Source organism: Pinus tabuliformis, chromosome 3_2 (assembly GCF_031772625.1).
Source record: "Pinus tabuliformis cultivar Carrire ecotype Pingquan chromosome 3_2, CPIR1, whole genome shotgun sequence".
Classification (NCBI taxonomy): Eukaryota; Viridiplantae; Streptophyta; class Pinopsida; order Pinales; family Pinaceae; genus Pinus; species Pinus tabuliformis.
Window position 1 is genome coordinate 562610861 of NC_142302.1, and position 13729 is coordinate 562624589.

Sequence of the window (13729 nt, forward strand, 5' to 3'; positions counted from 1 at the left end):
AGTGATCTACAAATGATGCCCCCTTCAACTGGAATGGTGGTTTTATATTTTTTGTACTCTTTTTGAAATGGTTGGATTATGTGGTTTCTTTTCTTATCAGTTTTACCTAGGTGATAACTTTTGGTGTCATATAGTAAACTTGCATAGCATATGTACCCGTTTACTATTGTGCATGTAAATGGAAATCATATATTATAAGGTTGTTTAATAATTTTTAGTATTTCATGTATTCCAAAATTTTTGTTTCTAGAAACTGTGGAATCTGGTGTGCCTGAAATTCAAAGTAAAGTAGTGAAGAAAAGACAAAAAAAAGTGATGTACAAACATTGCCTCCTTCAACTGGTATGGTGGTTTTATATTTTATGTACACTATCTTGGAAATGGTTAGATTAGGTGGTTTTTCAGCATTTATAAGAACATTATGTGACAATATTTGAAATTATATTTTCATTTTGATTAATGCAAATTTTTTTTTGCTATTATTTGCAGAATTGGTTGGCCCAAAAGCAAATGAAATGTTACAACAATCACTTAAGAAAAAGAAAAGTTATTCAACTCAAAAGGCAATATCAATAACACCTTCAACTTCTACTTTTGAAATGATTAAAAAATACAATACAAATAATAAATATGAGTTCGTGCAAGATTGGTACATGCAAATAGAAACTCCCATGAATATGTTTCTTGATATGTACCTATTTGGATCAATAGACGGAAACGAACCAGAGATATTAGGAATAATAATTAATTTCTATGCTTGCAATGAAAATGACATTGACTTTCAAGTGGAAATGATTAAAGAAAATGAGGTAAAATTAATTTCATGTCAAGTGGAGTATACAAATTTTAGACCAGATTTGATTGAAGCTTCAAGTACTGATTCAACAAATACGATAAAAAATTCAATGTTCAAGTTGGATAGCTTTGAGAGCTTCTCTAAATCTGGACTAAATAGTTGTGCAGATCTTTTAAAACGCATCACCACTGTTCTGAGATATCGTTATGTAAGAAGTAAAAAAACATCATCTATACTTCTTCATTTACAATAAAAGGGTAAATTTTTTGATAAAACACCAGATGATAAAATTTATTCTCAATTACTTGCTTTGAGAAGAGTATATTTATCTGATTTGGAGGAGAATATAAAAGAAAGTGATTTCAAGCCCACTACAGAATTTCAAAAAACTAGGAAAGTTGAATTTGAGACAACTAACCTTACAAATCAATGTGATGAGATTCATGAAGCTTTCAAGCATTGCTATCAATTTTCAAACTCCTTTAATAGAAAAGTGCCTGTTGAAAGATGTAAAGAAGCTCCTAAGGTGTTCAAATTAAGATCACAAGATGATTTAAATGTTCAAGTATTAGTGAAATCATTCCTAGAAAAATTTCAAACCTCATTACCTGATGCTCTTCTGATTCCATTTGACATCAATGAGCCTGATCCTTTGGTCAACTCTATCAAAATTATAAATGAGACAGATCTAAATTCTAAGAATATCAATTTTTGGATAGTTGATGGTCAACATACCATTCAAGCAGCGAAAGAAATTTTAACAAATCCTAAATATAATGTGTCAACAGAAGCGAAAAAAAATTATAAAAAACGTAATGCTCGATTCTTGCATCCATCAGTTGAACCCAGTGAGGTGATCCACATTTGTTGTCAATTAAATTCTGCAAATAAGGTATTTTATAAAACTCCATTTATTGATTGTGTGCGCTCGGAAAGGCATTTCTTAATTGCCAATGGCAAATGAAAGAAAAGGAGGATTGGATGCTCTAAGACGGCTGAAGACAAGCTATGTAATTTTAATTATTTTTACATTTAAATTTTATTATTGTCTCTAATTTTATTGTAGATAAATTACTAAAGCAGATAATATAAGTCATATTTTCTGATATTTATGATGATTTCACATTAAATTATAACATCTTATTTAGTTTCATTTTTACATTGGATTCTTATTAGTTTATATTTATTATTTTATCAGGTTGACGATGAAATGTTGTGCTCATTCTTTGATTGTCCAATTACAAATTTTTCTAATAAAAAAATTCTCTTATATCTTGATGAACCTATTTGGGATAAATGGGACACTATTCTTAACTGTTACCAACTAGGCACATTAAAGTGTTCTCCAAGACAACCAGATTTTGAGAACTACAAGAAAAATAGTCTACACAGTTTGACAACAGCTACTTTTCGGCCCCTTCAGGGATTAACCATGGAAGAAATTGCTTCAGTAGCAGATAATCTATTGGATGGAACCATTTGGTTTTCTATTCCAATTAATCATCCAACAAATGCCATAAAAATAAAAGATTATTGTTCTAAATTGAAAACCAACAGAACAATATTGGATGCTATGGTTACATATCGTCAAAGTCATGATCAGAACTTGAATGAGATGAATCTTACCACATTCAACATTCTTGAGCATTATGAAATTAATGATATCATATTCACCAATTTTTGCAACATGGTGGAGGGGTCTACTTATGTCAAAGGAACACGTAATACAAAGATAGAGTCCCTTTCTTGGCAAGCATGTGGAGTCCTTGACAGAATGATAAATGGATCAACAAGTGTTCAATAGGTTGATAACAATTTTGAATTTGGTTGTCATTTTGGAGGCCCTGATCTTTTGTCAACACTTTTGCACTCTTTTCCATGTCAGTTGCAACCAGTTTTACACACTGACCTTGTTGTTTTGGACACACTAGCTTTGAAAAAAGAACAATTCAACAAGGGGTGTTACATTGAATTTTTTTGATTTCTTATCGAAAAAAATGAGTTGAATGACTTTACTACAGTTCTCTTAGTAGAACTTTGGTTTTGTAATGATATACGCCAGTCTTTGGAAATTTCGATAAAGAACTCCAAGTTCAATTATAAAATTACTAGTGGCATTTATGAATATAATTTCCAAAACAATTATAGTTATGATATAGTTCTTACTATACATTTCTATACTTCATAATTAAAAATTTTGGAGGCTATAAAATACTCTCACACATTTGAAGACACATTTGATGAGGATGAGAGAGATTATGATTTTTGGATGGATTTAGTGGAAAAGCACCAACAATGTAGTGATGCAAAAGTGGTTATTTCTCTTTATGCGGGGAAATTTTTTATCAAGGCCTGTTGTACATATGGAAGAAGAATTTCATGTGTTGTGCATGTTAGAGTCGGTCTTGAGCCCTCCATCAGCGATCAAAACTCTTTGCATTTGCATAGGTAGGTGTCTCAGCAGTGTCAAGTTTTGCATCCCATTAGGCATGCCATAACCTTGATGGAGGAGCTAGTGTGTTTTTACCCCTCTTGGCAGTGCTGGATCAGGTCATCTCAGTCATTAAGCTCTTTCAAGCTTGTCTTGTCTTGTCTTGAGGTCAAATTCCTAGGTCTAGGGTTTTGGTCAAGTATGTTTACAAGGTCATGTGTCTGAAGGTCAATGAGTGTTCAGCAAGCCAAAGGGATGTTAGTAAAGATGTTTCTTCGAAGTTTTTTATCTTTTACAGTTAATTCTTACCTTGGATTTAAAAACTCTGTTTTTAAAGCCAAGGTCATTTTTCAAATTTTTGTAAAAAGTGATGAAATTTCAAAAGACTTCAGTGGACAGTATGCAACCCTGGTCCCCTTGCCAAGATCCCTCAGATAATCTCCCTGCAAAAAGAATCAAGCCAAAGCACTAAATGAGTCAAATTTCAGGATAAAGGAAACCAAAAAGTCAGTTTTATAAAGTGTCAAAGAGAAAACATTAGAATGTGGGTTTGAACATGAAATTTATTCAAATGAAACCTATAAAGACCCAATCTCCCTCCTTTTACTCTCATTGTGCATCCAAGACACTTGCAAGAGAGTTGGGCGAGTGATTGAGTGAAAGGAGTGAAAGTGGAGCGAATTCGGGCGATTGACAGGCGCGCGACCCGTCAGGCTAGGTGCGCGACCCGTCAGAGGGTTTCCTGCAGTGCATTTTTATAACGGGCGCGACCCGTCAGGCCCGTGCGACCCGTTGGGTGAGGCACGCGACCCGTCAGCGACCTCTCTTCCAAACCCTTTGCAAATTTGTTCAAGCACCTGCAAAATCATCAAATTGCTTGAGGTAGGGTCTCCAAACTTGGAAATGATTGTTGGTTATGTTTGAAGGTCATCATGATTGTGTTTTTAATAATCAAATTGTGCAAGAGAACGCTCCATATGGCTGTATGTAAATTTGTAAAATTTGCTAGGGTTTGTTGTTGTTTCAATGGTTTTTTCCCTTGTATTCATTTTTCCTCATTCCCATTTCATTTTCCCTGTATGTCCATATAAATTTCCCTTTTAAATTTGTAAAGAAAATAAACCCTACCCCTTTTCCCTAAAAAAATAAAAATCAAGCCCTAAACCCTACCCCTCATAATACCCATGTAAACACATGAAATTGATGATACATGTGCAGTGATGTTTGCAGTGTTTTTTCCCTAAATTCCCTGTTGTATACATGTATTCCCATTTTCCTTGTAAAAATGTCCCTCCCCTAACATTTCCCTCATGTTCCTTGTCCCCTTGAAACAGCATATAAATCAGCATTTTATAAAGCAGAAGCAGCAGTACATTTTGTCCACTTTGCTCTTTTAAACAATGTCAGAAACCAAAACCTATGAGCAAAGTGATGACCAGTCATCAGCTTCAGAGATTGAGGTACAGAGGAGGCCTCATAAGGGTGGTAAGGGTGGACATCATAAGCGAGAGGAGCCCACCTCTTTAGCAGAGTTACAGGCTTGTCCTATGGCAGTCACATGTTTTCAATATATGTCTTGCTATGAGTTTTGTAAGAGGATCTCACGGATTCAGCACCACAGGGAGTTGGCTCACCTATTTGTTGTACACTTGCATGATGGACATGTCAACCTTGCAGGGGTAAACTTTACATTGACAACCGAGGTGATCTCACATGCCACAGGGATTCCTAATATTGGGGAGGTGTGGAATAAGCGCAAGGTGTTGGATAATGTTCACTTTGAGCCTTTTGTCCGGCCACCATTCATGAGAGATTTGGAAGGTGTGTTTCCATTCAAGTTTCTCAGGAGCGAGTATGCTCCCATGATGAGGCTCATCATGCACTATTTTACCTGTGAGGGCAGATTTTCACAGGTATATTCATACCATATTCGCCTCTTGATGCACTTCACCCGGGTGAGGATGATGAACATCCCTGTTTTCTTCTATCAGAACATTCAGAGAATGGTGCCCATGTTGCAGAGGAAGAGCCCGGCACAGTAGTATAGGAGCCTGTACCATTATGGTTTGATTCAGCTTGTAGTATTGCATCAGTTGGCTCAGCAGGGCATCTCATGGGAGGAGTTCATCTCTCGTGAGTTTTTCACAGCACCACCCTCGCCACATCGTGAGGTTGTTCACGAGGAGGGAGGACCATCCCAGCAGCATGACATCCCTATCACTAGACATGTCAGCTCCTCACCTCTGGTTACCTATCAGAAAGGCCCGAGGGCCTTATTTGCAGCAGCTCGGCGAGTACTATCTCCACAGCAGGTGGAAGGGGTCTCGCCTTCATCATCAGCTCAGCGAGTGTTATCTCCACATCAGGTGGAAGGGGCCTCACTCTCTTCAGTAGCACAGGCAGCACAGAGGGGCAAGCAGCCCAAGATTGATGAGGGGCCATCAGGAGTTCCAGATATTGAGCTTGTTGATCTTGAGGCCTATTCTCCGAGCCAAGAGGCAAAGGAGGTCATTCAGCACCTTAGAGCTGAAAATGAGGTATTGCAAAAGAGACTAGAAGGTGCACAATGGACAATCTCATAACTGGAGCAGTGCAACAAACAATTGGAGGATGAGAAAGCACTTGATGAGCTGTGGAGGATTCGTAGTGACCGAATCTTGAACCGAAGAAGACCTGGTGACCCATTGCCCGCTGACCGAGAGTCCATGCTCATCCGGGTAAATGCACACTTGGAGAGGCTGTTGGCTAAGGCCAACCAAGAGAAAAGATTGCTGAGGAACATGAAGAACCATTATTGGGGAAGAATGCATGTGTGCAAGGCAAAGATGAAAATGTTTCAAAGGCGGTTGACCGAGGCACTGAAACGGAGAAAGAAGCCCAATCCCCTCCATATCTTGGATGAGGCTTCACTCAAGGATCAAGGCACTAAATAGCCTAGCCACAGCACAAATCCCAAGAAGTTTTTAGAATTTTGGGTGAATTTTGGCATTTTTTGGCAATTTGCAGGTTTTTCCCATTAACGGGTCTCACCCCCCGCGCGACCCTACATCAGGGCAACTCCTTTTGACCAAAACTCAGCATTTCCAGATTTTTCATGCAAAGTTACATATGCTCATGGATGGACTTGAGATTTGGTGAAGTATTGGGCCTCCAGAAAGTCAAAAAACTAGTAAACATTGACTTTCTGCCACTTTTTTGAATTGCAGAAAGCAGTCTTGGGAGATTTGATTTTTGACAAGGCAAATGAACTCCAAATTTAGAAATTCCAGTTGGGTTGGAAAGTAGACTCACAGACCTTTCCAACAAGCCTACTTTTGCTCAATTTGGCCACCTGAAAGTGCCCCAAAGATGGCTCCAAATGCGCACGACCCGTCAGGCAGGGGCGCGCGACCTGTCGGGCAGTTTTTTTCAAAAATGCATTGTACAGCTCGGAAAAGCACAGTTTGACCCAGTTTGACTTTTTGGGATGAATTGTGATCCTCTTTGATGTAATTATTGTACTTTTTAGACACTTTTACTCTTATGTAACATTTCTAGAAGATTCATTCATGAAAAGGGTAAATATTAAATGAATGAATTGGTTTCCTAGCTTATAGAGGCAAGTTGTTTTGACTGCCTAATTTCTAGTGCTTAGTTTAGAAGTGGTTGAAACAGCTCTTAGGATAGTGAGCTCAACCCATGGAGGCAGGTAAAGAGGTTAGATCATCTATATTATGTACTTTCTTGCTCATTTTCATGGTTGGACTCTTGAGGGAGAAGCTATCATTGTATTATTTCACTGTATCTCTGCAATTTTTGGCTAAGGAAGACCAGGGTTTTGCAGTCCTCTTTGGGATTCTTCTGGATTCATGTGTTGATGGTGTGTTTCTAAATGTACTTTTAAGTGTGTTATGTGAATCATTTCCTCTCTTTTACTTCTGCACATTAAACAAATGAAGTGTTAAAGTAGGAATTCATGCTTGCCATGCTCTGCTTTTAAATTTGTTTAATTTCAATGTTTTCTACTGTCTAAGGGGAATTCAAAGTTATTGTTTGCTCTCCTTGGCTCCTCACCTGTCATTCCTGATCATCCACCTCAATCAAAGGCATCAATACAGTCTCCTACCTCGCCCCAAAGAACCCCCTGCAGAAACTGTGTCCAATCCTCGCACCCAAAATTGCCATCCCCTCAAATTGCCACCAAAAACCCTAAAAATCCCAAAACAACCTTTTTGATCAGTTTACTAGCCTAAAATAAGTGTTAACATATGGGTCATCTCATCCCTTGAAGATTTTACTGAGATAGACCGGAGAGAGCCTTCTCCTGCCCCGTAGGGTTAGCTACGAGGCTAAATGGTTTGATGTTGCCTTGAGGTTTACCTTTCTCAGTCTGAGGTGAAATTTCAAGCGCTAACATACTGGCGACCATACTGGGGAGAACAAATTAATCGTTTGCTCATTGACGTGTTATTTCATAAGTCTTAGACGGAGCCTGAAGTTACGCCAGGTAGCCTTCGAAAATGCTCTTCTTTTACATCAGCATTAGTAGATAAACGCTGCTTCAGTCAATCTCCGTGAGCTTGTGGATGTAGCGCTTCATTGACACTTTATCCCAGTATAATTGTTTGTTAACTCTGAGCCGTTGATGATAGGTTGAGAGTTTTCACAGGCTGAATGGTTTTTATTTCCTAGTTTTTCGAGAAAAACAAGCTGGCTACAGGTCCTAGACCCATTTTCAGATCTCATTCATGCCCAGCTATTTTTGATTATCTTGAAGATTTAGATTTTGATGAAAGCTTTGAGTTGTCTCTGTTTAAAGCCAAGTCTGAAAGTGCGCTCGATTCTCTAGTTCTTGACCCTGATTTTGCAGCTGCTATTGAATTTGAGAAACATAACAAATTGGTTGAAAATTTTATCTTGAGACATCTTTAGTCTTGTGTTCAAGCTACTAACCTTGTTGATTTTGTTGAGAATATCTCTGATCACATTGGATCTACTATCACGGCTCACGAAGAATCTTATCATCCCTATGTTTCAATTTCGCCTATAATCACCTATCCCGTATCAACAGCTGGTTCTCCTCCTACTTCTCCTACCCCTCCGACTCCCCCAACTCCACAAACTACACCTCTGCTTATTATAGTCCCTGCTATCACAACTCCTCCCCCTCATACTCATCCCACTCCCCCTCCTAAAGCAATGGCTGCTCGGTTTGCCACACTTGCTTTGCCTGCAAATCTTCATGATATGCTAGCTGATTATCAAAGTAAAATTCCCATGTTTGATGGCACTCCACAAAGTATTACTGCTCAGCAACATATCGACAAAATGACCACTTTCTTTGATCTATATGAGTTAGATGAAGAAGATGTTACCATGCGGTTGTTCGTGCAAACATTTGCAGGAGAAGTTAGAAAATGGTTCAGAGGGTTGACAGCTAACAGCATTGCCACTTTGGAAGCACTTCAGAATCAGTTTTAAGATCGATGGAAAATCAGAAAGGATCCGCTTCAGATTAATGCCGAATACAACAACCTCAAGCGTAATCCGGGTGAGTCAGTTCAAGATTACATAATCAGATTCAATATAGTTTATAATGCTATTCCCGATGATTTGAGGCCATCTAGAAAATCTGCACTTCTTAAGTTCCCGGATGGTTTTGATCCGAAGATGGCTTATTCGTTGAGAGATAGAGATCCTCCTACCTTGGAGGATATGAAGAAAATTGCTGTCAGCGTTGAGGCAAACTTGAATGACAAAAGAGAAAGAATGAAGGCTGAAAAAAGAGTCACAATTAAGGAAGAAGCATCCACCTCAAATCAGCTTCTTCGTGAGGTTGAATAGCTTAAGAGAGCATTTGAAAATGTTCAGATTGTCAAGCCGGAACTGCAGATCCGTAATCCAAATTTCAGAGGTCAACAGCAGCCGCAATTTAGGATCAAGCAGCGTGAAACAAAGGCACAAGAGGCAGCAGTTCAACAACAAATGAAACCTCCTTTTCAGCAGAATTTTGTTAGCCAAGAATCAGAGGATGAAGGTGATAATGTTGGAGAGGAAAATCACTTCTTCCCTCCTGATGATATGCCCACTTATATTACAGAAGAAGATGAGTTGGTGAGTAATTCCATCATTCCCCAAGATGAGCATTATATTTTGTCAAACGATGCAATACTTGAAGATGAATCCAAGGAGTATCAAAGATGGTATTTGCATGCTTTATCAGCCCAGTAAGGCCAGCAAAGGCAATTGAGAAACCGAGCTATTCCCATAAATCCCATTCAGAAAAGGAAAGATACATCAGCAAAGAATGATTCGGTTTCCTCACACGCAAAAGGAAAAGACATAGTTGGTCCTTCAACAAGTCAATCATCACCAGTAGCTAAGACGGATCAGCTATCAAATGCACCAAAAGATAAAGCTGAAAAAAAAGATAATCCGGCTAAAGAAGGTGAGAAGGTTTCAGTTTTCAGTTTGGAGAATGAGATTGCAAAGTTGAAAGTGCCCATTCCTTTGACAGAAATTATGAAGAATAGCACCTACCGAGGCCATCTCTCCAAGATGTTGAATTTTGATCCAATGCTAGACACGGTGAATGTACAAGATGATCAGCCGGAGTTGATTTTTGGGCCAGCTTTAAATGGTGAGTCTCCTGAAAGTGATGTTCCTCCATTCTATATCAGTTTACGATTGCATGAGTATGTGTTGCACAATGCCATGTTTGATTCGGGAGCTTCACATAATTTGATGCCGAAAGCGATTATGGAGAAGCTGGGACTTGACATCACGAGGAAGTATCATGATTTGTATTCGTTTGATTCCAGCCGCGTGAAATGTATTGGTTTGATCAAAGACTTGGTGGTGAGTCTAGATCAAATTCCAGCGAAGAATGTTTTGATGGATGTGGTAGTGGCGGATATTCCTCCGCGATTCGGCATGTTGCTTTCGAGATCATGGGGAGCCAAGCTCAAAGGTACACTTCAGCTTGATTTTTCATATGCCACCATTCCAGTTTTTGGTCAGATGAGAAAGTTATATCGGGAACAAAAGATGAAATACATGATCACTAGTAAGGAAAAGCCCGTCAATCATCCTGTAAATTATGTACAAACAGATTTAGAATCTTTTGTTTTGTTTGCGGATAATTTCAATGAGGTAGATAGTCAGTTAGTTCAAGTAGAAGATATACCAGACATTTCAGAGAAGTTTTGAGAAAGGAAAGTGAAGAAAGGTCTGCTGTCATAAGGCCAATTGCTGAAACAAATGGGCAGCGAACAGAGCATGTATTAACATCAGATTTTCAGCACTTAGAAGATGATGAGGATGGTCTTTGGACCATGGATTTTGATGGCGCAGTGGGCAGCGATGGTGCTGGTATAGGTGTGTGGATTCGAAGTCCATTTTCAGTCCAAAACCAAGTTCCAAGCAAGGTACGGGTATGTTCATACAAATTGGCATTTGATTGTTCAAATAATGAGGCGGAATACGAAGCTCTTATTGCTGGTCTGAAAATCCTTCGGAAGTTGAAGGCAAAGAAGATAGCGGTATATGGCGACTCCGAGTTGGTTATCAAACAAGTGAAAGGTGAATTTCAGGCCAAACATCCTTGTCTGCGAGCATATCGGAATGCTGTCCTAGATATCTTAAAGTGGTTTTCAAAACATACTTTGACTTGTGTGCCCCGGATTCAAAATGGTGTTGCGGATGCATTAGCTAAGGCAGCAAGTAATCTGAAAATACCCATGAATTCCAGCAATAAGTTTGAGATATATGTGAAGCATCGTCCTACGCTTCCAGATAATCAAAGGTGTTGGCAAGTTTTCCAAGATGACGAAGAAATCAAAGATTTTCTGCAAATTGAGGGTAAATTCGAAGACATTTCAATAGACACGGAAGCTGAAGGAGTAAATCATATGGATGTTTTGCAGCTCAAGGACAATTACATTCCTAAAGGATTAATTCCTTTAGAAGAATTGTTCGATCAAGATGATGTGGCCCGCAAGCCAACTTTGAGGCCAACGGACGAAGGAGTTGAAGATGTGAATCTTGGGACAGCCGAAAATCCAAAGATGGTGAAGCTTTCGAAAGCATTGCCGCCAAAGGTAAAGAATGAGTATATCAGATTATTGTCTTCATTTTCTAATGTTTTTGCATGGGACTACTCAGATTTGAAAACTTATGACACAAGTATCATTCAGCATACCATTCCCATAAAGCCAAATCAAAAGACTTTCCGACAAAAATTGAGAAGAATTAATCCTAAGTTGCTGTCATTGATCGAGAAGGAAGTCAATAGGTTATATAAGTTTGGAATCATAGTGCCAATCCGGTTTTCTGATTGGATTTCTAGCGTGGTGCCCGTGAGAAAGAAGACCGGTGAAATTCGCTTGTGTATTAACTTCAGAAATCTGAACAAGGTGTCATTAAAGGATAATTACCCACTGCCCAAAATGGATCATATATTGCAGCGGGTAGTGGGGGCATCAAGGATGTCATTGCTTGATGGTTATTCCGGATATAATCAGATTTTGGTGCATGAAGATGACCGTGACAAGACAACATTTACTACTACATGGGGTACATTTCATTATGCCAAGATGCCGTTCGGATTGAAGAATGCGGGTGCCACATTTCAGCGTGCAATGGATATGGCTTTTGCAAACGAGAAGGATGTCTTTTTGGTTGTTTATCTTGATGATCTGACCGTGTTTTCTAAATCTGATGAAGAGCATTTGTTTCATTTGACTAAGGTGTTTCAAAAGTGCAGAAAGTATGGCATCTCATTGAATCCGAAGAAGAGTCTTTTTGCTATGAGCGAAGGCAAGCTGCTGGGCCATATCATTTCTAAAGATGGCATACGTATAGATCCTGCACGAGTGGAAGCAATTCAACAATTAGAGCAGCCCCGAAGCAAGAAAGAAATTCAGTCCTTTAATGGCAAATTGAATTTTCTGCGTCGCTTTATCCCCAATCTTGCCGAACATCTTAGAGAGATAACCAATATGCTCAAGAAGGACAGCGAGCTCAAATGGACCGAAGAGGCGGTAAAGTCTTTTAATTTGATACAGGTAATCTTGTCTTCAGCCCCAACTTTGATCAACCCAGATTATACACAGGATTTTATTTTATTTTCATTTGCTTCTGAGCATACGTTGGCAGCCGTATTGATGCAAAAGAGAGATGGGGTTGAGAGGCCCATCACTTTTTTCAGCCGTATCATAAGGGATGGAGTGCTGAATTATAATATTATTGAGAAGCAAGCATTGGCGCTGATCAAAGCCTTAAAAGATTTCAGGGTATACATATTGAATTCTCATATTTTAGCGTATGTTCCCAATGCAGCTGTAAAGGATGTTTTAGTACAAATGGAACCGGAAGGAAGAAGGGGTAAGTGGATTGCTGCACTATTAGAGTATGATGTAGAAATTAAGCCTACCAAGTTGATTAAACGTCAAGGTCTTGCTAAGTTGATGGCTGAAACGAATCTCCATGTCCTTGACATCAATTTGATTGCTGCCTTGTCTGATGAAGACGAAGAAAATTCAGCTCTACAGGTTTCCGATATCTTTGTGTCTTCTCCTTGGTATGCTGATATAGTTTATGTGCTTCAAAACTTGTCTTCACCCCCTGGGATGCCTAGAAACAAAGCTATAACATTGAAGTTAAAGGCTGCCAAATTTTGCATTATTAAATCAGCACTTTATTGGAAAGATCCCGGTGGCATATTGTTGAACTGTTTGGTCGAAGAAGAAGCTAAGACAACAGTAGAAGATTTTCATAAAGGTGACTGTGGGGGTCACTTGTTTTGGAAGTCCACGGCTAATAAGATTTTGAGAGCTAGTTTCTATTGGCCTTCTTTATTTTCTGATGTGTATAAAGCGGTGAAGAGATGTCACGAATGTCAAATTTTTCAAGGAAAGCAGAAATTACAGCCGTTGCCTCTCAAGCCCGTTGAAATCAGCGCACCATTTCGGCAATGGGGTTTGGATTTTATTGGCGAAATCCACCCAGCATCTTCCGGGCAACATCGATGGATCTTGACTACCACAGATTACTTCACGAAATGGATCGAAACCATTCCCACCCGGCAAGCCACAGACTCGGTAATTATCTCTTTTCTTGAAAGTAATATATTGTCACGTTTCGGCTGTCCACATAAGTTGATTATAGATAATGCAGCAGCATTCAAATCGAAGAAAATGGTTGATTTTTGCTATAAATATAACATCAGCTTGGGGCATTCGACCGCCTACCATCCGCAAGGTAATGGGCTGGCTGAATCTTCGAACAAATCTCTAGTGAACATCATAAAGAAATTGCTGGAAATAAATAAGAAGAGCTGGCACAAAAAGTTAGTAAATGCATTATGGGCTGATCGAGTAAGTCAAAAGAAGTCAATTGGTATGTCACCTTTTGAACAGGTTTATGGAGTAGATGCAGTGTTTCCTACTTCACTTAGTGTTCCAGTAGCCAAGTTGTTTCAAGAAGCTGGTGGCGAGGAGGATCCTATGCAATGGCGGATCAGT